Source organism: Phodopus roborovskii, unplaced genomic scaffold (genome assembly GCF_943737965.1).
Source record: "Phodopus roborovskii unplaced genomic scaffold, PHOROB, whole genome shotgun sequence".
Taxonomy (NCBI): Eukaryota; Metazoa; Chordata; class Mammalia; order Rodentia; family Cricetidae; genus Phodopus; species Phodopus roborovskii.
This window is the reverse complement of record NW_026126747.1, coordinates 1-24,302: the sequence shown is the minus strand read 5'-3', so window position 1 is coordinate 24,302 and position 24,302 is coordinate 1.

Genomic DNA, 24,302 nt, shown 5'->3' with positions numbered 1-24,302 from the left:
GAACAGATGTTTATTCAGGGAAGAAATAACTTACAGCCTAGACAGATGAACACCAGCAATTTCCACCGAATGTCCTCCTGTCCGAGTCCCACCAGCAAGAGAGCTTTTCCAGGCTCTTCCTCCGACTTCCTTCCACAGGTCACTTCCGCCCATGGCTCCATCCCCAATGGGCGTGGTCAGTGCCACAAAAGGACTATCTCACTACAGATCAAAATTCTGTATCCTTCTCTGTGCTTTAGTAAGTTAGATGTTCCTGTCATCTTTTCCCCAACAATGAGGTGGGTGCAACCCAAGGCATCTTTTATGGGTTCGAGACCAATACCCTTACCATGTCTTTGTATGGCAGGGAGCACAGTAGGCAGACCTCCAAGGCCTTGCTTTGATTTCCTGGGTTCTATATGATGGTTCAGACCCTGGCTGGGATTGGATTCTCCCCATCCTACATGTTAGACTTTTCATTCCTGTGATAAAATAACTGACATGAATATTATGAGGAAGACATTATTTAGTTCATAGCTTCTGCCATCACTGCAAGAAGTGCACAGTGTGACAGGAAACCTGACAGACAATAAGTAGAGAGAACACAATTACATGGTTGTCTGATGAGGCAGTATGGCTCGATCAATACCTCTTACCACTGAAAAGCTCACAGCTGCACAGCAACTAACCTCATACTTTACTTCCCTGTTAATAAATTCAAAGGGGAGAACCTGGTATCCCACCAAAGGCATCCTAAGAAATATCCTAACACATACACTCTTCATTATTAATTTTAAAATCATTATAATGTTGGAAAATCTGCTGTCATGCTATTCTGTCTCTCTAATACACACAAAACATTCACCACGTTCATGTGGAGCGATCCCCCCCACAAATAACACATGCCATGGCCCCAACCCATTCCCAATGTGGGGCCAAGGATCAGTATGCTTTTCCTTCAAAGAAATGAAGTCAGCCAGATGATGGCTCTCTGCGAGATTAGTTAAACAAATAGATGTTAACATGAATTCTTTCAACTGGAAGTATCCTGCTTTTGAATATTTATTCTTTTCTGTTTTCCAGAGATGAAGACATACATTATATTTTGGGCCTCCCTCCTATTGTTCCCTCTCTCAGAACAAGGATTTGATCAGCTCATTACTGACCATGAATTGATAAAAGCAATATATGGAGCCCCATGTGATTGCAGGGGAGGAAAGTACCTTACTACTGGTTCCTTCACTGGATATGTTGATTGAGGAGATAAAACTGCTTATCTATCCATGCAGTCTGCCCTTAACAGGGGAGTCACTCAAGACTGGATACGTGTTAACAAACCTAAGTCCCTTCCCATCATTAATGGAGAGCCAGGCCTTTGTCCAATGGAGTGCAACTTTGTAGATAAAATAAATTCCAGGTATTATGGCACCTCTCAAGAGTGCATTCATAATAATCGATCATACTTTACAGCATTCCCCTTTTAAAACTATGAAGGTAATTTGGAGGAGACTAGGGAACTATCCTTCAGGATCTCTACTCCAACAAATATGCTCAGGCTTCACACTTTGCTCCACCTGGAATACCAGCCTGTTGTGATAATATAGCACCCATCCATGTTTCTGATGTTGGGCTGAGAGATCAGGGCAGAGAAATCATAGTCCAGAAAAAATGCAAACCATGATTGACTCTCTGATTCCTCATATGGATTATCATACATTATTACTTCCCAAACCCAGCGGTACAAACAGCAACTCACAAACGTCAGATATTCAATCTGCTACCCATTATGCTTTAAACATTACCAACCCCAGCCTAGCAAAAGACTGCCAGCTATGCTTAACCTTGGGAACCTCCTGGTCCATAGCATTACCTGTGCTTAATGATTCCTTGTTGCCTAATTATGAATTCATGGGGAAGGATAACTTCACACTTAGAGTCTCTTTTAAAGTCCAGCCCACAGGATTTAATAATTCCTCATGGTTTTACAAACATTTTAAGAATGAATGACAGCTTTGATAGAGATGTAGGACAAGCCTCCTTTACCTCTTGCTTTTCAGTGATTAATGTCTCCACAGCTCTATGTGCTGGTTCTGGACAAGTCCTACTTTGTGCAATGACTTAGCTTATGCCTTGCTGCCAGCTAATTGGACAGGATTGGGTGTCCTGACTACCCTCCTTCCAGATATAGAAATAATACCTGGATGTGCCCATCCCAATATGCAGCATGGACTATTTCACTCTGAGGCACAAGAGAGCAGTCTAATTCATTCCAATATTGGTTGGACTTGGTATTTCAGGAGACCTAGACACAGTTCTGCAGGCATGAGTGTTAGGAACTAGCAGCCAGCTGACCCCCGCCCCAACGATGGGCGGGAGGCTCATGGCAGTGTCATCCCTATGTCAGCTTTACCTGGCAGCCAGAGGACTCAGTTATGCATGAGCAAGTCCCCTTTAAAAGCAAGTGGCCCACACCCCTCTCACTCTCTGCCTCTCTGACTCTCTGCTTCTCTCTCTGCTCCTTTGCTCTCTCTTTGCTCTCTCTCTGTTCCCTCTCTCTCTCCTGCTTTCGGTTGGCCACCAGCTACCCCCTCTTTCTCTCCCCTCTCTCAATAAACTCCACGTAGGCTCTGAGTCTCGTGTTTGTGTTTCTTAGGCATAAGTTGCATCAAAAGAACAACAATGGGAATAGCAATGAAATCATACTCTAGGCTGTCTCAACAGACCATCTAAGTGTCAGTCCAGGACCTCCAGGACCAAGTTGACTCTCTAGCAGTGGTGAACCTACAAAATAGAAGAGGGCTAGACTTACTCACTGCTGACAAGTGAGTTATTTGACTTTACAGCTAAATGCTGCTTTATGCTAACAAGTCCGGAATAGTTCTAGACAGAATCAAGAAACATCAAGAAGAGCCCGAGAAACTTTGCAGATGGCTGTTTGATCAACCATCTGGAATGCCTAGAATGGACTCCTGCTTTACCTCCTTCCCCTGCTAGGTCCCATCCTTAGCCTACTTAGTCTTTTATCGCTAGGACCTTTTCTGTTAACAAACTGATGTGCCTCATTAAAAATCAAATGCTATAAAAATGCAACCCATACAGGTACATTATCATCACCTTGAAATGGCTGATATGGGAGACAGCTATGAAAAACTCTAGCCAATACACAGGTAACCTGTGTGTTGACAAAATGGAGTCATCCTGTCCTTGGTGATCATTTCCAATGAAGGGCAACAGAGGAGAGACAGAGTTTTCCTACCCCAATAGTCCCCTAAGACAGGAATGTTCGTCACAAGTATTCATCTCCAATGACAGGTAAGGCTATGCCACATTCCTGATCCAAGAATGTCTCTAACCTAATACAGGCACAGTCCTCTCAAGAACATCCCACTTCATGGCATTTTTTTAACTATATTTAAAAGGGGGGCCTGTGCAGAACACCAGAGCAAAGTTAGCATCTTAACAGCCATCTTTCCTATTATTCTCTTAGATACGAATATACTGGTAATTTTCCATTCTCCTATATTATTCCCTTGTTAAACATTTGATGCAATCTGACCCTGAAAGAATCCCAGCTGCATGCTTATCATATAGCAAGTTATCTTATAGCAGAACACCTGCATTCTGCTTGGAAGGAGCTTCTGCCTCCCTCAGATACTCCACATTCTCCCTTTGTCCCATTCCCTCATTTCTCCACCACTTAAACTCTGTGGTTATATTCATTAAATGAGACATGATCAGAATACTGTCTTGTTTCCATCTCTTGTGTCTCTTGTTCCCTCATTCGCCTCCCTCCGGCAGGGTCCCTGTCAACTAACCAGAAGGTCGGGGTAATTACTAGGATTCTAGCTTGAACAAAATGGATCTAGATATCATCTGCCATTATCACAGATGAGGAATCCAGGTCGGAGAGAGCTGACCTCAGGACAGACCAAGGGATCTTTGTTAGGTAGTTTGAGATACATCTTGAATGTCCAAGTTGCTGTTGGGTGTCATGGAGTAAATGAGTCTGTCTATTATGGGAAAGGTCTGCGCTGGTGATGGCATGCTGGAAACTAGTATGAGTGGGAATCTGTCCCCAAAACTCTTAGCTAGATGCTAGACACAAACAGTGTGAGCCTGCCGCATGCAGAAACCAATTGGTATGTGTTTACTTAGAGCCCAGGATGGGTCAGGTCATAAGCATTGTAGATTCTTAGTGCTTGTAACTTAGAGATACTTAGTGCTTGTAACTTAGGGATGCCAGTGACAGACAACAGACTGAGTCACACCACTAAGTAACAGCCTCCAGATGACCATATGCTCTGTAGAATTTTCCAGAAACTATAGCACCATGGAGATCTGCCTTTAGGAGCTTGGCCTGAATCATCTGTGGCTGCCTAGGAGGTGAAGAGAGCCAATAAAGAAATGTTTGTAACAAAGCAAACAGATCACAAACACCCACAGCCAACCAGTTTCTCAGGTTCTTCTCTAGTGCTCGTAAAACATGGGATGTACTAACATGGCAGGATTCAGAAATGAAACTCAAGTGTCTGTCTTGATTCTGTGGCACAGCTCACAGATACTGCTTTCAGAGTTCCTGCAGAGGAAGGGAGAGAGTGCATCTGTCATAAAGTCTGAAACATGGAGAAAGTTAGCACCATGAGCTTGGGAATTACAGTGTTCAGCCAAACAGAGCTAGGCTCGAGGCTGAGAATGAGCATGAGGGAGCATTTGAGACTGTGTGTAAGTCCATGTTCCCTGATGACAATTGACCAAGGCCAAGTACACTCCCCTCCTTGGACTTCAATTTCTTACCTGGAAGAACCTTTCCAAGGTTCTCAATAGGCAGAGTTGGAGCTCTGCCTTGATGCCTTTCCTGCTGGCCAGTTGTTGGTGTGATGTTGGAGCCCCTGGCTCAGAGAAGGAAGAGCATCAGAAGGTGGCATTGTAGTAACAGCCATTAACAACCCATGTGCTCTTAACCCTATCTGTTCTCCCAAGTGAAATGAACAAATGAACATCAGTCTTGTTTAACTCCTATTACAGAAGGTGCAGTTTGCCAGGCAGGTCCTTGTGTAAGGTAGCATGTTTAACTAGAAGTTAACAGTAGAGGACCAAAACTTTTTGCTGGGATTATTATCCCTTGTCTTGGTGCCCTTCACACAAAGCCCAGATTTGAGTCAAGAACACTAGGCTCAAATCTGAAACAAGCCCTTTCTGCAAGGACCCCAGGGAGGCAGCCCCACAGCACAGTGGAACTCTCACACCTTCTGGGACATGGGAGGCTTTGTGACTATAGAGTGTTATACAAAGCCTATAAATTGTGGCTATAAACACAAACTCAGAACTACTTGGAGGGAGAAAACTTCCCACAAGACAGTAATGCCTTCATTTCAGAAACTTCTGAAATGCATATGCAAGACCTCTCCTTGTCAGTAATCTTTGAGTGGCAAATTATGTCTTGTGATATTAAAAGCTATAGGAAAATACATATTAATGAATATCATGATGTTCGTCTTCTCTAGAAAGCCATGGGCAACAGACTGAGATATTAGTGTGGAGATTAGGAGAACAGCCAGAGGATGAACATCCTCCTCAGGCTAGCCAAAGCCTGCCTTTTAGAGGACAAGCCAAGACACACACACACACACACACACACACACACACACACACACACAGAGAGAGAGAGAGAGAGAGAGAGAGAGAGAGAGAGAATGGTAGGGTGAGGCTCCCTTCTTGTTGCAGAAACCAGTGGATCCCTTGTGACTGAGGGGGCAGGGCTGCCCAGTGAACCCTGGAGACTTGAGGAATTCACAGCCTGACCTAGAAGACTAGGCAATGGTGTGTGGCAAGGCCTTTAGAAAAGATGTATGTACCTCTGTTGCTCCGGGTTAATGTCAAACAACCTCATGACTCTCCTCTGTTTGGCAGAGAAGCCTTTGGATTTTTTTCTGCTGCTGCTTTGGCTTTTGGCAAGTGAAATATTCCAAGACCTCAGCCTTGCTCTGCAGATGGCTCTCACAATTTTGCTGACTCAAGTGTGGTATGCTCTACTTCAGGAAGGAACTTATAAAGGCCTCAGCTTGCTGGAGTCCCAGCTCCTGCTCAGAGACATAGTGATATGGTTCACTGTTCTGGTCTCAGACACCAGGACCCTCATACCCCATTCCTGAGAGCCACCATCTTTGCCTAGCTTTCTGTCTGTCTAAGTGTTTGCTCCACACAGCTGCCAAGGTGTAACAGTAACGCTCATGCTAACTGTGCAGCTACCATACTGCTGCCTGGTCAAACACTGACTTCCTGTCCTGCATCTTTGAGGTAACTCTTTCGAGCATTGAAAATCCTTTGTAATGCAAGACTTCTCTAACCCTGTGGGGAAGAAAGCTTGAGATATGGATTAGCCAGGTCATTAAATGAATCAGGACCACAAGATTAGACTGAAGTGAAAGGGAGCTGGGCTTTTTAGGGAAATGAGCCATTCTAGCACCAGGGGAAACTGCCTGAGCTTCCAGGGAGGTCAAGGAGGGGGAACGGGGACATTGAGCACCACAGCCCTCTGTCCTTGTTTGTCAATCTGTGGACCCCATGTGGCTGCTCTTTGGGAGGTGTCCTCCACTCCCACTTTCAGTCACAAATATGAGAGCATCTTGGGCATTACTCACTCTCAACAACAGCACATGTAATATTAAGTTACACGGGTCCTAGGAAACACTAAGTGAAACTACTTCACAGTTGCATTCAGTCCTGAAACACTCAAGCATCACCTCCCTCCCCAGTTGGGGCAGCAACAGTCTATTCTTCCCTGGGCAGCAGGTGCCTCACTTGGCCTTCTTCTGCTGCAACCCTGGGTAGTGCTCTTTCCTGAACCTACTGGTTGGGGAATATTATTTTAAGTTTTGTCTTTTGTTTATGCTGCATCTGTTTAACTCTGTGAAGTTGTGTTATTGTGATTTTCTAAAACAGAAGATGGTCTAATAAGGAGCTGAAGGCCAATAGCGTGGCTGGAGCAAGGACAGGTGGGGCTGGCTGGCAGACAGTATACATAGAAGGAGAAAGGAGGAAGAGAGGAAGCAAGAAGAGAACAAGGGGAGGAGGATGTCATGGACCAGCCACTCACCGAGCCCAGGCGTAAGAGTGAAATAAGATATGCAGAGGTAAAAAAAGGAAAAAGCCCAGTGGCAAAAGGTAATTGGGCTAATTTATAGTTAAGAAAAGCTATCAACAGACCAAGCTCAGGCCAGAAATTCAGTATTAAAAATAAGCCCCTGTGTGTGATTCTTGCATTGGGGGGTGTGTCCCACAGAAAAGTAAGACTAAAACATCACATTATACCTCCCTCTTTGCGGGGTTCTTTTCCACTAACCATACAGTAAAAACAAGTCTGAGGCTAACCATCTGCTTTATGTTCACATATCAACAGTAACTGATACCTACACTTTTCTAAAGGAGGGGGTAAAAAGACAGAATACACAATTTTTGAGGTACTTTAAGACAGGGATGGCTAAACAGTCCATCAATATCAGAAGAATTTAGTTCTTTTAAGTACATATGTGCTCCCCATGGAAGGCATCACCCTCCCTGGGGAGCAGAAAGGGGATAGGATGGTGGTTGATGCAGTGGATAGGGAAGAAGTAAGGATGTGAGAACTGGGACTGACATGTGTAGTAAGCTTGTTTCAAATTTAAATTTTAAAAAATCATCAAAGTGGTCTCACTCTCATGAGTAAGTAAAATTAAAAGTTTACTGACCTTTCAAAATATTTATTTCATGGACAGTCTCTCTCTCTCTCTCTCTCTCTCTCTCTCTCTCTCTCTCTCTCTCAGTCTCTCTCTCTTGCTTTCTCTCTCACTCTCTGTTTTGTTTGTTTAATACAGGTTGTATGTCTGTGTAGCCCTGGCTGTCCTAGTACTGAGACAGCCAACTGCCTCTGCCTTCTAAGTTCTGGTATACTTAGTGCTTCTCAAGTAGTTGATTTACAATGACACATAGATTCATATGCTCATAGGTATTTGTACAATTTATTTTAGTCTCATTAACCTTTCTAAGCCATTAGGAATATCGTTATTTTTTTCATGAACATAATAATATTGACTTTGAATCATGCCAAAGGGACACAGCAGGGGTATAAGTCATCACATCACAAGCTTAATCTTCACAGTGTTCTCTCTCTCCTCTAATACTGCTCCAGTGCTTGCTTCCCCTTCCTGACACATCTCTTTTCTGCTCAAGTACCAAGTCCTTTGTTATGTGACACTGGGCCTAGGGAAGCTTCTCATATGACAAAGGGTGAACAGCCAGGCAGTGGAGGGGAGCAGTAGTTATCCATGCAGGCAATGGCCAAGAGAATTTAAAGGCCTAGGATGTACCTCTTCTATTTTTCCTGAGTGGCACTTGTCCCCTGAGGATGACACACACACACACTCATAGGACTATAGGACTGTAATTCCTGATAGTAATGCATACACCTACAAACAACTGATTTTTATGAAAATATCTAAAATGGTACAATGAAAAAAAGAAAGCATCTTCAACAAATGGTGCTGGCATAATAGGATGGTGACCTGTAGAAGACCTCAAAATAAATCAGGCCACACTGAACCTCTTAGAAGAGAATGTAGTAGGTACCCTTGAATGAATTGGTACAGTGACAGCTTCCTGAACTGAACAAAAGTAGCATGCTCTTCCATGATAATGAGATTGATGAGGAACTTGAAGTAACCATTCTGAGTGAGGTAACCTACTCACAAAAAGAGGAACATGGAATGTACTCACTCATATATGGATTTTATACATAATGCCAAGGACCACCAGTCTATAATCCACACTGCTAGAGAAACTAGGATACATGAGGAACCAAAGAGATTCATGCAAGGTCCCTCATAGAAGGGGAAAGGAACAATATCTCCTGAGCATATAGGGAGTGGGGGTGGGCAGTGAGTGGAGTGCAAGCAAGGACAAAGAGAAGGGGAGGAGAGGAGAGCATGTGGGACTAGGAAGATTGACTCAGGAGGATAAGAGAGCAAAAATAAAGGATAACATAAAAGAGAAAACTGACTATAAGTGTTCAGAGACCTACAAGGATGACCTGAACTAATGATTTGAGCAACAGAGGAAAGGCAACTATAAATGCTCTTCCATGATAATGAGATTGATGAGGAACTTATTTGCCATCATAGAGCCCTCATCTAGTAGCAGAAGCAGACACCCACAGCTAAACACTGAATAAAACTGGAATCCAAATGCAGAGAGAGAGGAGTGATAAGAAACTGGGGGGCAAGACCAGGCTACAGAAACCCATAGAGACAGCTGACCTGAACAAGGAGGAGCTAATGGATGTGCAGATTATACCTGGAATCCTAGCATTGCACCAACTCAGACCCCCTGAACATGGGTCTCAGTTAGAAGGTGTGGACTGTCTAAGCGACCTCTGACAGTGGAACCAGGATGTATCCCTGGTTCAGGAAAAGACTTTGGGAGCACATTGGCCCTGGAGGGATACTCCCTTACCCTAGAGGCAGAAGGGGAGGGCCTAGTCCCTACTCCAAATGACTTGACAGATTTTTTTTTGATCCCTCCCTGGAAGGCATCACCTTCTCTATGGGTGGGGACGTGGAATGGGACTGGAGGGCGGGGGATAAAGAGGGTGTGATGGAAGGAAGGAGAGAGACTTGGGGTTGAAGTGTAAAATAAGAGAAAATAATAAATATAGGAAAAATATTTTTCTTTTAAAAATGTGGGGGCTTTTCTTATGGAGAGGTTCGTCCTCTGCTCTCTGATCTACTCATTTCCAGGAATTCCACACATGAGGTAAACTCAAGCACACAGTTTGTAGAAGTGAAGCCTGAGTTCACACTTTCACATGTAAAAAGAAAGGGGGCTGGGGGTAAAGTCTAATGTGAGTGAAATGTGGATTTCATTTCCTAATCATGTGTAAGATTGACTCATTCTGTGTGACACATCCAGTCTAAGACAGTGAGTTAACAGTGGGGAAGTCACTCCAGTGTGGCATCTGAAAAGGTCTCGGCAATGTCTTTGTACTGCCAGTGTAAGACTAAAGTCATACTAAAATGAAAATGCCTTCGTCAAACAAGTAATGACGTCATAGAGTTTCTTTTCTCTACACTAACACCCAAGGAATGGGCTCATGGAGGAGGCTCTAGTTTTTCTGAATTAAGGTCATGTCCTGCTACACAGAGAGCTGGTAATAGAGCATGCATGTAGATACTTTGAGCAGCTAGCATCTGTTGGCAGATAGTCTTGGGAAAATTTATCTTTGATACTCAGTACACATCACACACCTACAGTGCTATGAACATAATTATCTGTCTGAAAAAGTTACCAAGTTACCTGTTTTGAAACCTATGAAATTATACTAAAAAAATCATGAACATTGTCTATGTTCTCATTGCTCAGGTTCACATAAAGAAAGTTGAAATATGGAACATTATCTCTGCCTCTGGTTGACATATGACATATAGACATTGAGAAATAAAACAAGAGTGTCTTTCCAATCAGTGTGATATAATCCAAACTATAGCCTTCTTTCCCTGAAAAGTATCATTAGAGTCATTGTTTGCCCTCCCCAGACTGTAATACTGGTGGGCCAGTTGAGGGCAGGCAGATGAAGCACTCCAGAGACTGTTTCAGGGAACTGGGTATGCTTTAATGCCCATGAGCAACTACTCATATACCAGAAGCACAGTATCTGATTTGTTAGTTCATTACCTAAGAATGAGTAGTGAGCACTCATACCACCAGGGTCTCTTTGGAGAAAGCACATACAAGAGCCAAGAAGAAACAATTGTGTCAACCAAGACACTAGGCACACAATGGGCTTGTGTCTCAGCTAGGCAAGGCCCCTTGTTACCCAATAGGCTACTAGCTGACCTTCCCCAGCTTCCACCCTCATGTGTCATTATTTTCCCAGATAACAAGCATATCCTCTTCACAGAAAGCTTCTCCAAGTTCGCTATCACAAAATTGTCATAGAACACCCCTGTGGAAAACTCAGGATGGAAAGAGTTGGAAACAGAATTGCTTTGCATTACAAATCATTTTCCCAAACTTTATGCATAAATATTTCAATTACAATAAATTGATTGAAAAACCAATATAAAGAAAAAATGTAATTGAATAAAAAAATACATTAGGAAGGAAACAGACATTAAATGAAAAGTAAAAAAGGCTGGCACAATTACATACCTTGAAATTGCTTTCTATTGCTGTGATAAAATATAAGTAGAACCAGCATGGGGAAGAAAGGGTTTATTTCATATAAAAGCTTGTGATTTAGAACCAAAGGAAGCCACTTCAGCAGCTCAATGGAGGAGCCTGAAACAGAAACCAAGGAAGCTCACTGCTCTTTGGCTTCCTCCCTGCCTGAAGCTCAGCTACTTTTTTTGCACAACACAGGCCTTCCTGCCTAGGAATAACAGTACCACCCACAGTGGGCAGGCACTCCTACATCAATTGTGAACCAAGAAAATGTCCCACAGACATGCCCACAGGCCAACATGAAAGAAGCAAATTCTTAATTGGGTGTGAAGTTGACAACCAAGATTAGCCTTCCTAGTGACCCATGGAAAAGGAGTTGGAGGATTTCAGGATATAGGATGTACCATTCCTTTGGAACACCTGTGTTTGCATCTGCTGACTTGGCAGCAGTTAGAGAAGTCAGAAACTAAACACACATGGGGAACTACAGGTGCTAACCATTTCTGAGTGTTGTATTTCAGACAGGACACTCTGTTCCTTGATAAAGTTCTGTGCTATAGAAGTACTCAGAGCCTAGGGAAAGAACATCTTAAAGCAGCAGAGGATAATTTAATATTTACAGACTGCTAATGTAAATTCTCTAAGAACAGGGAAGTGAGACATGAGTAGTTTGGAAGAAACAAGAGATTGGTGGAGCTGGAGCAAACAGTAAAGCCCTGGAGAACAGTAAACTTACACCTGGAATGAATTCCTGTTAATTGTACTTTTCAAAACCTGAAACTAAATGTGAAAATTCTTCAAAATAGAAAAAGTAAAATCCCCAAGTCAATAATGTGGGGGCAACTTCTCACATGTCTATAGACACAGATATATAGAAATATGAAAAGCATTTGTACTATTTTGAACCAGAGGCTAATTCAAATAATATTTTCTGTTTGTTTACTAAAGTAAAAAGGATGCATTTGTTCATTTAACTGTAATATGTTTGAGGATAATCCACGAAGAGAGGAAAGAAATAGAAACTGACAGAAAGAGAGAAAAGAATGAAAACCAGACAAGGAAATTCCACCGCTTACACAGCCTGGAAGTCAGAACCTATGGATACCTGCCGTCTGTCCCATCTAAAAGAAAGAAGGCATGTGCTGTGTTTGAGGGTAAAAGCTGATTTGGCAAATTCAGACTGTCAGAATAACCGAAAAGCCTTGTTGTGAGGAGACATGCTCTTGTCATGAATGTCCGGCTGGGCCCTAGTGATTCTAAATCTAATTTTAACCAGATGTCAGGAGAGTGTTATGGCTATCGCAGGTCTCGATCCACTGCCTCTGAATTGGGAATAAGTGGCAGTTTTCTCCTCCTGCTGGATCAGAGAAGGCAGCTGACAGCACACTGAAACACAGTTTTCACAGCCTCAGAGGCCAGAATTCCAACCCTCCCAACTGTCTTTTCCACAGGTACCCGCCCACACCTAACTAAGCATGTGCAGAGCTCCTGGTCTCTGCAAAGACTGGATCTCCACCAAGCTACAGAGGGTGAGAAATCAGCTCTGCCTGGAGGGCGGAGCCCAGGGTGGCAGGGTGAATGTGGTGAGGGAGAGAGTAAGGTGGTGGTGGTGGTGGGGAGAGTGGAGAGGAGGGTGGTAGTTAGGCCTTTTCATTTGGAGGGACTGACTGAAAGCGAATTGGGTAGAGGCAGAGCCATGGTTGAGGTGGTGCACTCTTGTTACTGATTAGTTATCTAATTAAAAGAAGGAACTATGGTACATTCTCTTCTGACCTCCACATATGAGACATGGTGATAACACAAGCATAGAACAAAACACAATAAATAACCAACCGACCTGGCAGATGCTAGTTGTCCATGTTATCCTCATTCTGCAACCTGCAGCTCTGCTTGCCAGTACTTTGTACTGACGCCAGAATTTGGATCAAGTGCAAAGAACATCCAGGAAGTTCATAATTTGTGCCTTGCATTTTGGAAGGCCCGGAGTAAGCTGGGTATTGTCTGTTAAATAGTGCTGTCTTGTAGAATACTCCAAGCCATCCTATGAAGCAAGCACAGGAGAATCACACTCCAAGATCTCAAATGACCCAGAATGAAAAGTATCTTGAAAACTCTTCAAATAAGATCAATCCCAGCTTTAAATTTTCAGATTAGGATTGTATAGTTACCAAACACAAGCCAATGTCTCCCCCAAAACCCCCCTTCCAGGAAACTTCAAAGGATGACACATTTCTGGTTCCAAACCTTTTGAATGAGAAGAGAAATACTCACTATCTGCTGTTCTCATGCTGTTACATACAGCTTTCTTCTGGGAGAGCACAGAAATAGCTGCCTCTCTCACATACATGTATCTACTGAAAAGATCCAGAACTGGATACAGTAGTGATCTCCTCTAATCCTGTCACTGGGCAGGCTGAGGAACATGTATGCATGCATGTATACATGGATGTGGTAAGAGAGGACTCTACTTTCTAATGTGTCAGAAGCTGGAACAGGAATATTACACTTCTGAGCTCAGCCTATGCTACATAGCAAGTTCTGAGCTATACATGGTTACTTTGTCTTCAGAGGGGAAAACTAATTTGAAAAAGCAAGAGTTCTGAGACCAAAGCCAGCTAAAGCTACTCTCCCTTTGTACTCCTTAAAAGAGTTGATAAAAGTACTTAGTAGCTGAAACAGAAGTAAACCCCAGACATCATTACACAGCGTGACTTCTAGTAATGCGAATGAATTCTAGGACAGCTAGGGTCATATGAGTCCCTTACTTTAAAATAAAAATGAATAAATAAATAAATAAATGAATAACAGAGGGTTGTGTCAGATGCCTTTAATCCCAGCACACAGGAGGCAGAGGCAGGTAGATTCTGAGTTTGAGGGCACCTGCTCTACAGAGCTTCAAGTCAGGCAGGGCTGTTAAACAGTGGAAAACCTGTCTGGAAAAACTTTAAAAACCAAACAACAAATAAATCAAACCCCCTCCAAAGGACTCTGAAACCCTCCCTACAGCCATTACCTCTGCTATTTCAGCTGCATTTCTGCCTCCATAATCCCCACTCTCCCCAGCATCCTCTCCCTGACAGCTTGCCTCCTATATTCATTTATCCTGACCAGCAGCCCCACTGTTGCAGCCAGGGGGAGACAACAACTGAAGAGATCACAACAAACAGACCCCACCCACCACTGAAGGGGCCACTTTGCCATGGAGCTAAACCCAAGGCACAAGTCTAGCCACAGGCCGAGCGGCCCTATGACATCACGCAAGGAAATAAATCCAGTCTGGTCCAGGTCTATTGATGACCCTGGAGCAAGTGTGTGTGGGCTGTGCTTACTTTGTTTCTTGGGCACAGAGGATTTTCCAGAGGAAATTTCAACAAGAAAGATCCCTGGTGGCTTAAAGCTGCAGAACACAGCAAAGAAAGGGAAGGAGTGAGTGAGGCTTGAATCAAGTAGACTTCTTGATAGAGCTCCGGAAGCCGGCCGACAATGAAGGGTGAGCTGGAGGACAGACAAGGATTTGAGAAGGGTACGAGTATAGAGGGCCAGGAACGGGAAGCTGAATCAGGATACCTGTCACAACAGAGTCCCAAGACCACTTTCCAGGGAATTGGCTCAGAGTGCATAAAAGCAATCGAGACCCAGAGTGTGAAGCCACCCGACTCAATCTCTAGACTAGAATAGATGTCAGGATGAGTGTGTATTATCCCCAGGGGGAACTAGTGTCGCTCAGGAGAACTAGAAGAGTTGAGTGCAAGTCCTTTAGCTTGTGCTGGCCCCTGCCTACCTGAATAAGTGCTGCCAAGGACCCTGCTCCCTTCCACTGCCTGGCTTTTCACCCTTCCTCTCATAAAAACCTCCGTAGGTGCATGCAGTATCACAAACCTAAGGCATTGGTATGTGAGCAGAAAAGAGAAGCAAGGTGAGCACTGCAGCGGTTTTAGAGCAGACAGAAAACACATTAAAAATTAAGCTCTTATCTGGTGATGCACACCCCACTGTGTCATATTATCAGAGATCAAGTGCTTAGGCATGCCTCAAAGTCAATATTATTATGTATATAAAGGAAATACTTGATCTTGTGTCCTATGCCTTTGAACCCAGCACCCTATACCACATAAAATAATGAATGAAAAAGTGGTGTGTGTGTTTACAGGGCATTGGTGGGTCTTGCCTTTAATCCCAGCACTTGGGAGGCAGCGGCAGACTAACCTCAGTTCCAGGACATCCAGGTCTACAGAGTTAGTGCCAGGACAACCATGGCTATGCATTGAAACCCTGTCTTAAAAAACCCTGTGTGTGTGTGTGTGTGTGTGTGTGTGTGTGTGTGTGTGTGTGTGTGTGTGTTGTGTTATGTGTAAGGACATATGGATTTGTGAGCATGGGTGTGGGTGTAAAATAAGTTCTGGATGAATCAAGCTGAGTTCTTTTTGACCCAGTTGATTGATGAATATGTTGGAATCCAAAGTCTTAGGGAGGAATTTTTCACCTGTTAAAATTAGCCTTTAGCTTTTCTGTCAGGGGTTGAAGATTTAGCTTAGTGGTGAGAATGGTTGTGTGGCATGCCCAAGGCCCAGGGACTGATCTCTAAAGCTGAAATGAAAATCCTTTAAATGAAAAGAAGTAAGAAGATGAGGGCTGTTGTTCTTTAAGAGCCCTTATGTTGGAACAAAACCATCACTAGACTGGATTGAAAGTTGTGACAACCTCTGCTTCTGACACCTGCAGGACATCGGATGAGTTTTCCAGTTGCTAGCTGATTCTTTTTGTTCATTTATACTTTTTTTGTTATTTCATTCCTGCCTATTTATTTATTTATCTATCTATTTATTTATTATTTGGAGACAGTGTCTCATTTTGTATTCCATGGACTGTCTCAAGCTGGGAGATAATCCTGCCTCTGCCTACTGAGTAGAGGGTTTAAAGGTGTATAGGACCATGGCAAATCATTAATTTATTATTTATTTAGTGTATTTATTTACTTTCATTTCTTGCAACAAGATTCCCTGTGTAGTCCAGTGTGTCCTAGAATCACTCTATAGACCTTGCTGGGCTAAAACTCATAGAGTTTAGACTGCCGGTGAGTGGAATTAAAGTTGTGTAACACTACTGCCTGACTAATTTTTTTATTTATACTTGTTGAATGTTCTCAAAGTTCATGGAGTTCAAGAGGCCTTCGAGCAGGAAATCATGCAGTATAAACTGAAACAGAGTTCTTGGAACAAAGTGAAGACGGCTCATCGGAAGATCTTCCCAACTTACTAGTGAAGATTCATAGAGAAGAAAGCCTGGGATGTGACCATCAGAATCTTCCAGAATATCAATAGGAATGATCTCAGTGAGAGGGCAGCAGGAGCGATTGCTGGTGAGTAGGGTCAAGCTTCTTTACCGTGAAGTTTGTGTCATAGTTTTGATACCTCTTGTTCATTCCCAACTTCCATAGGACAGGCAGGTGTGGGGAATATTATTCTACTTGAGGAAGGAGGCAGACTGGGATAGATATGTTAGCTCTGATCTGTGAAGTCAAATGCATGAAGGTTTCATGCCCTAACCTACCTAGATTGTTAAACTTATACCTAGGACATCAGTCATTTTACCCTTGTATGAAAACTGAAGACTTAACTCTAGAGTGAAGTTGTAACTCTGGATTTGGGCAGGCAGCATCAGAAAACACATAGGGGTGCAGGAAGTTGGCACTGTCTGTGTAAACCTGAAAATCTGACTTCAGAAACCACATAAAATCCAGGCATCAGAGCAAGTTGGCCCTTCAGCATGGCAAGGTGTAAGGTAGCTGAAGAGAAACCTGTCTCAAAAATGACATGGAGGAGGGTCTGGAGGGATAGCTCAATGTTTTTAAGGACACCTGCTACTCAATCCGAAGACCTTTGTCAGTTTCCAGAACCTACTTGGTGGTTCACAAGCAGCACATAACCCAAGTGTCAGGGAATCTAGTGCCCTCTTCTGTCTCCTAAGGGCACTGAACTTATGTGATACACACACTTATGCAGACAAAAGCACCCATATGCATCTTTCTTTTCTTTCCTTTCTTTCTTCTTTCTTTCTTCTTCCTTCCTTCCTTCCTTCTTTTTCTTTCTTTCTTTCTTTCTTTCTTTCTTTCTTTCTTTCTTTCTTTCTTTCTTTCTTTCTTTCTTTGTTATAAGCACAGGGCACCTAAAAATACACCTAGCATTGGCCTCTGTCTCAACATGCATGGGTACTGTGCCCCTTCCCCAACTCCTACACCTACATACCTTTCATGTATGTATTTGAATCAACTGTTTTCTGGTGTGAAACAAGATCTCTCCTTTTTTGTCATGGCTGGGTCTGTTTTGTTCTTTAACAAGCACAAGTGAAAATGGTAAAGCCATCTTTCATTAACAGCATGGTCTTAAGAGTCACATGAATATTTATCCTGGTATAAGATGTCATGGATGCAATTCATGATAATGGTAGGTCTGGTGCTATGAAAGGTTTCTCATGCCTCAGTTTTTTGTTTGTTGTTTTAAAAAATGTCTCTGTGCTGTTCTTTCTACTCTGACTTCTTCTAGAACTACAGATATATATCTTTGATTTAAGTTTAAAGTATATGAGAACAAGAACAATTAGATTCTGCCTTAGATGAATGTGAGAGTACTTGCATGCATTTCTGTGTACTATGTGTGTATATTTCCCTTGGAGCAGGCAGAGGGTGTTTAGATATTCTGGTACTGGACAGTGGTATGGATGATTCCTGAACTGAACCCAGGTCTTCTGGGTGCTTGTAACCACTGAGCCATATGTTAATCCCCATGTGTTATGACATCATACCATGTCTCATGTATATCTTTATATCCTTTTTGTTGTTTATGCTTTAGGTTCAATTTTGTTTTCAACTGTCCTTATTCCCTGTTCAGCTACTTTTATTTTGTGGTTTTGGATCCTGCCTAGACTCTCCTTGTAGACCAGATTAGCGTGAAATTCACAGAGATCTATCTGCCTCTGCCTACCTATTTCTGGGACTAAAAGGGCATACCTCCTGGCTTCCGTTCAGATACTTCTAATCAATAACAAATCCACCTATTAACTTCTTTTGAGTTTTTTATGTTATTATTTGTATGTGTACACATATTTGCATACCATGGTGCAGAAGTGGAGCTGAGAAGACAACTTTTGATAGTTACTCCTGCTTCTGTCATTTGAGTTTTGGGGACCAAACTCAGGTCATCAGACTCCTTGTCAAGTGTATTAACAACCTAAGGCAGCTCACCAACCTATCTGTTGGTTCTTAAATTTAGTTAAGACATTTTACATGTGCAGTTTGACTTGGTTTTCCTCTGTCTCCAATGACTACCCAACCTGCCTTTTATTTATATGGAACACCTTTTAAAAATTGCTAAACTTAGCATACAAAATGAGTTTTTGTATAAAATTGTGTGTGTGTGTGTGTGTGTGTGTGTGTGTGTATGATTTGCTTTTCTACCGTATTCACCCACAGTGACTCTCCTGTGTTTCTTTCCATCTAGTTCCCTCTTGTTCCCATAAATAGACTCCTTTTTCTTTCATGCCATATATGTGGGAAGTTGTATATATAGACCATTTTTACAGTATTTTTAAAAATTACAAGTATGTGTGTGTGTGTCTGTATGTGGGATTACATATATGAGTGCATTTCCTGCAGAGGCCAGAGGAAAAAGAACTATTAGAAGCTATGTCCCCATTTGGTTTAACAGATATATATAGGGAGCCTAACTACTAGTATTCCAGAGCCTCTACCTTGAAAAAAAGCTTTTGGAGGGCAAGTTCAGTTGTAATGAACATTTGCTTCCTGCAAGATCTATGAGGCTACAGAAACCCTGTCATATTTTGAGAGGTTGCAATTACATAGAAACATACACAGTCTTTCTCAAGGTCATAGTACCACAGACAGTCCCAAATAAGATATTTTGAAGGGATGGTGGAGACCCTTGAGATTCTAGAGTTCTGGAATTCACATGGCCATTCATGTGAACACACAAACTAAAAATGTTGCATACTACACTCCAATTGTGAGTGAACATGGGGCACTAAGCTCAACAAAGTCCCTGGTACAGTTTTCTCAATGTAGCTGGGGCCACTCACTCTTTCCTGGTTGTTTCTACAGTCCAATAGGGACAGAAAAGCTTACTCATGCACCGACTTTATGTTATGCAGATGTGTAGATTGCTGAGTGCACAGGCCCAAGGTTGGCTAAGACTGACTCAACTCCATATGGAAATGTGTGGATTGCTGAATGCACAGCTAGGAAAGGCTGACTTTCACCTCTGCCTAATTAAGAAGATAATTGCAATTTGGCTTGGAGGTTCTCACTCAAGAAGAGATTTTGACTCATGCCAGATAAGACAAGATCCAACCAATACTTTAGAAACTTGTGAAAATCCAGCCTAGGGTATGCACATTTGGATTTTCAGCATTTCTTTGGTGAGGTGCCAGGATCTCAAGTGAGGCCTATTCAGGCTGTAAAGCCATATGATGGTACAAATAAACAATAAAAGTAAATAAACTAATGAGATGACATATATGAGAACTTTTCCACGCAATATTATTGGAGTTCCCTTTTGAAACCCTTCATATATGACCCGTGTGTCTACACATGCCTATGATCTGTGTGCATTTTTCAGAATGTGCATATTCATGTGTGGGCAAAGATGAACAGGTGCTTCAGCACATCTGCAGATGTGAGCAGACTGCCTGGAGTGCTGGCCTTCCCTGGCCCTTTTAGTCCAATAGAATTTCCCTATGCTCCGTGTCTTCTCCTGTCTCCCTGTCCCATGTCACCTGAAGAGAACTTTGAATGTAGCCATGGCCAACCACACCCAGGTGTTGGGTGCTTTCTGGAGATCCCGTCCCAGGTTCTGACACTGTCACTGCTAGTACTTCAGTCAGTGTCATTATCTCCCTGATCTACTTGAGAATTTCCTACAAAGGTCTAACTAATGCTGAAAACATAATCTCATACAACCAAATGTCTCTCTCCTTCACATCTCTCCGTTATGTCATTATATTAACTGAGAGTTTGACTTTTAGAAAGTAACACTGCACAGCACATTCCTTACTATGGGATATGATTAATTATTTTCCCAATGTGCTTCCTCTAATCTCTACAGAGCTCTGAAAAGATGAAGATCCGTATGTAACGAGTTTTGAAGAAACTGATGTGGCTTAAACTAAGTTAAAGGCCTCTTTTACAGGAAGTCAAGGTGTCAGGAAGGAAAGAGAACACCAGTCACACTAGGTTCTGTTACTACAGCAAAGTGGATCCAGGCAAGACAAAGAAAGGGGACATGGAAAAGGGGATGAAGGTTTCTCTGTGCTTCTCAGTGCTGCAGACTTCAGATACCTGTTCAATAGACCACCTTACTTGACTTGTGACTTGTAGTCATAAATGTGTGTAGCTGACCCAGATGCAATAGGGTCCATTTAAAAATAAGTCTTTAAACCTGTGGTGACTTACCTGGGCTTTCCACCATCTTAACCTTTCCATCATGTTTGTCTTATGATGTGTTTGTTCTGATCTCTTTGAAGGCTTCTTGTGGACCACACACCACTGCTGTTTTAATAACAAAGCTTTCTTCTGAAGATACTTCAGCACTTTTAAATGCCAATGAGAGATTGGGGACCACCTCCCCACTTGTGTCTTTATCAACTCCATCCACCGTCCTATCCAGAAGAGCACTCCATTTGACAAAGTCTGAGGAGTTTTGATGGTATTCCTTACATCTTCATAGAAGGCCTTGTTTTCTGCCTCTTCTTCCTCTCTCTCTCTCTCTGTCTCTCTCTCTTCCTATAGAAAGAGAAATGGGATGAGTGTTATACTTCAAAACTGAGAAGAATAGACATGCCAGCAAAGAGATGAACAACCTGCAGTTGTGTCCAGGTCTGACATCTCATCATGGAGTCTATTCCCCTTCATAACCCTGGTACTATGAAAAACAACCATGACTCCCTTACTCAGTTACTGCATAGCTGTTTTAAGTGACAATTCTGTCTCAATGTTCTCAGTACCCTAATGCACCTTGGGTGTTTGTATGATTGTGCACATCCATGTGCTTGTGTGTGTGTGTGTCTGTGTGTGTCTGTGTGTTGACTTGTGTAGGTACAAGCCCATGTGTTTGCAAGTGTGTGTAGAGCTAGAGTGTATCTCTTCGATCAAAACCTCCACTGGAACAGGAAAACACAGTCCCAGGTCACAGGTTGACTAAGTGATACAAAAACATTCTGTCTTCATGCTCACTTGTTGACAACCTTATCTAGCAGGTATTTTGCATAATCCTTGCTATACTGTTTCAGCAGTTTGCTATATTTATTGTCTATTTATTGTCTGCAACACAAAAACAAAATGGAGAATTAGAATAGTGCTAATGTCAGCAAAGGGGGAAAGAAAACAAGTTGGGAGAGACATTAGAATCTTTTTTTTAATTTAATATATTTTTTCTTCTTTTACACATAAGTCCTATTTCCCTTTCCCTCTGATCCTCCATTCCTCCCAGGGACTCCCTCATTCCAACCATTTCAATCCCTAGACAGGGTGAGGCCTTCCATGAGGGTTCATCAAGGTCTGTCAAGTCATTTGAGGTAGGGCCTAGGCCCTCCCCCATGGATCTGTGCTAAAGGATTATCCCCACCATGGGGAATGTGCTCTCAAAGTACTTTCCTGCAGCAGGGATACATCCTGGTTCCATGAGATGTCAGTTTCTTATGTATGACTTGAGCTCCATTCACTGCCAATCCTTTCTTCTGTACTGTGATGCTAAGCTTGCATCACCCTCCCTCCTCCCAACAAGGTTCAAGTTCTGTGACATTTCTTTGTGTAGCTCCCTCTTACTCTGGACATTTAGGTCTATCACAAAGACAAAGAAGATCTTCCTTGTTCATTTTGGATCCTGTTCCCTTAGAAAGCATGTTGCAGTACTCTGGGCCTTTTCTGAGTTTCTCCACGAAGTGTCTAAATGAATAAAGCAGAGTGACTAAGGTATGCATAAAAGTTCTAAATGTCTAAATATGGCATTTCTATAAAATTTCCATAAATATTTCTATAAAAATTCTAGGCATGGATTCAGAAGTTCTTGGAATGAGAAGAGTTCCACCCTGGGATCCCACATCCCTTTCCTTCCCAGTGCCTGGAGAAAGAAAGGTCCTCATTCATTTATCAGCTTGTGTGTGTGTGAGCTGCCAGAAATCTGATTGAAAGTTGTCTTTGTCAAGTTTCATAAGCTCAGCAGAGTGAGAAGCATGAAGAGGAAGACAAGATTAATGAAGGAACAGTCACAGGAAAGGAGATGGAAAGTGCAGATTCTCATGTTAAAATTTTGTTGTACACCACAAATGCTTCCTCTTCAAGTCCTTTCTTTTGGATGTCTGCCACCATTTTTAAGCCATGCCTCGTATTTTATGTATGTTTCCCAGGGTATGTTGTTGCTTACTTCAACATTCAGCCTGAATGAAATTAAAAACTGGAACTGCTCTTGTGGTGGAAGAGTTATGTCTTTATATTTTTGCATGGTTCTCTTGTTATGATACAGAAAACAGAAGATGGGGAACTTCAGCAGGCACCTCCTAATTTCCTGCCATATTGTAATTACACTGTCTACAACAAATACCTATACAGTGTGTGAGTGTGTGTGTGTGTGACAAATCTCTTACTAAAGGCGTTAGAGTAAATAAAACACCACATGTGTTAATACAGCTCAATAAATTTAATTTAGTGCACAAACCCGGTCTAGGATCTCCTTACTAAGGTACTAATGGGGATGAGGAGGGCGGATGGGAGGAAGGGAGGGAGAAGGAACTGGGATTAGTATGTAAAATAAGATAGGTTTTAAGTTAAATAAGAACTAATTTAAAAATGGTACCATTTCTTAAAATTTGCCATATATGATTATATGCTGAAGAAATTTGTTTTCAGCAGCAATGAGACTTACCTCACTTGGGGCCAAGCACTGAAAAGTCCTGAAGAGCTCTGTCAGCAGGAATTAGAGAAGTTAAAAAAACAAATACTTTGCCTCTCCAAAAATTAATGATACATTTTGTTAATTTATGCATTGCTATGTTAATGATCACTAAGTCCTTGCAGGATTTAATACTAATATTCAGTTGATGAGGTAGCAGATATAACCTAACTATATTTTTTTATGGTGTTTACTACTGAGCCAAATATTTGAACAGACATTTCTCCCATTGTATACTTTTACCTGTTTTGTTAAAAATCAAGTGCTTGTATGTGTGTGGGTCAAGATCAGGATTTTTGATTAGATTCTATTGATCTACCTATCTATTTTTGTGCCAATACCAGGCAGTTTTCAGGACTGTAGCTCTGTAGTCTGTAGTATAGCTTAAAGCTTGGGATGGTGATGCCTCCTGAAGTTCCTATATTGTACAGGTATTGTTTTGTCTCTCCTGGGTCTTTTGTTTTTCCATATAAAGTTGAGTATTATACTTTCAAGGTCAGTGAAGAATTTTGTTGAGATTTTTGATGGGGATTGCATTGAATCTGTAGATTGCTTTTGGCAAGATTACCATTTTTAATATGTTAATCCTACCTGTCGAAGAACATGGGAAATCTTTCCATTTTCTGTTATCATCTTTTTTTTTTTTTTTTCTTTAAAGACACAATGTTCTTGCTATATATGTCTTTCACTTGTTTGGTAAGCATTACCTCAAGATACTGTATGTTGTTTGTGGCTATTATTTGTTTCTCAGCCCCTTAGTTGTCTGCATATCGTAGGTCTACTGATTTTTTTTTTTTTTTTTTTTTTTTTTTTTTTTGTTTAACTTATATCCTGCTTGTTGGTCGAAAGTGTTTATCAGTTGTAGGACTTCCTTGGAGGTGATTTTTGGGTTGCTTATGTAAACTATCATATCATTTTATTAATTTATTTTTTTACCTTACAATACTGTTCACTTTCATTCCTTCCCCCCTCCTATCTACTCTGCAAAGAAGATAAGGCCTCCCTAATACATCTCTAAGTCAGCTCACAGAAGCAGAACAAAGCTACCACCCTTCCACCCACATACCTGTGTCTAGGATGAGCAACTGATCTCTCCATATAGAAAGGGCTCCTCTAAGTCAATTTGTGCACTATAGTTAAGTCGTGGAGCCCCTGCTAGTGACCTCATATATG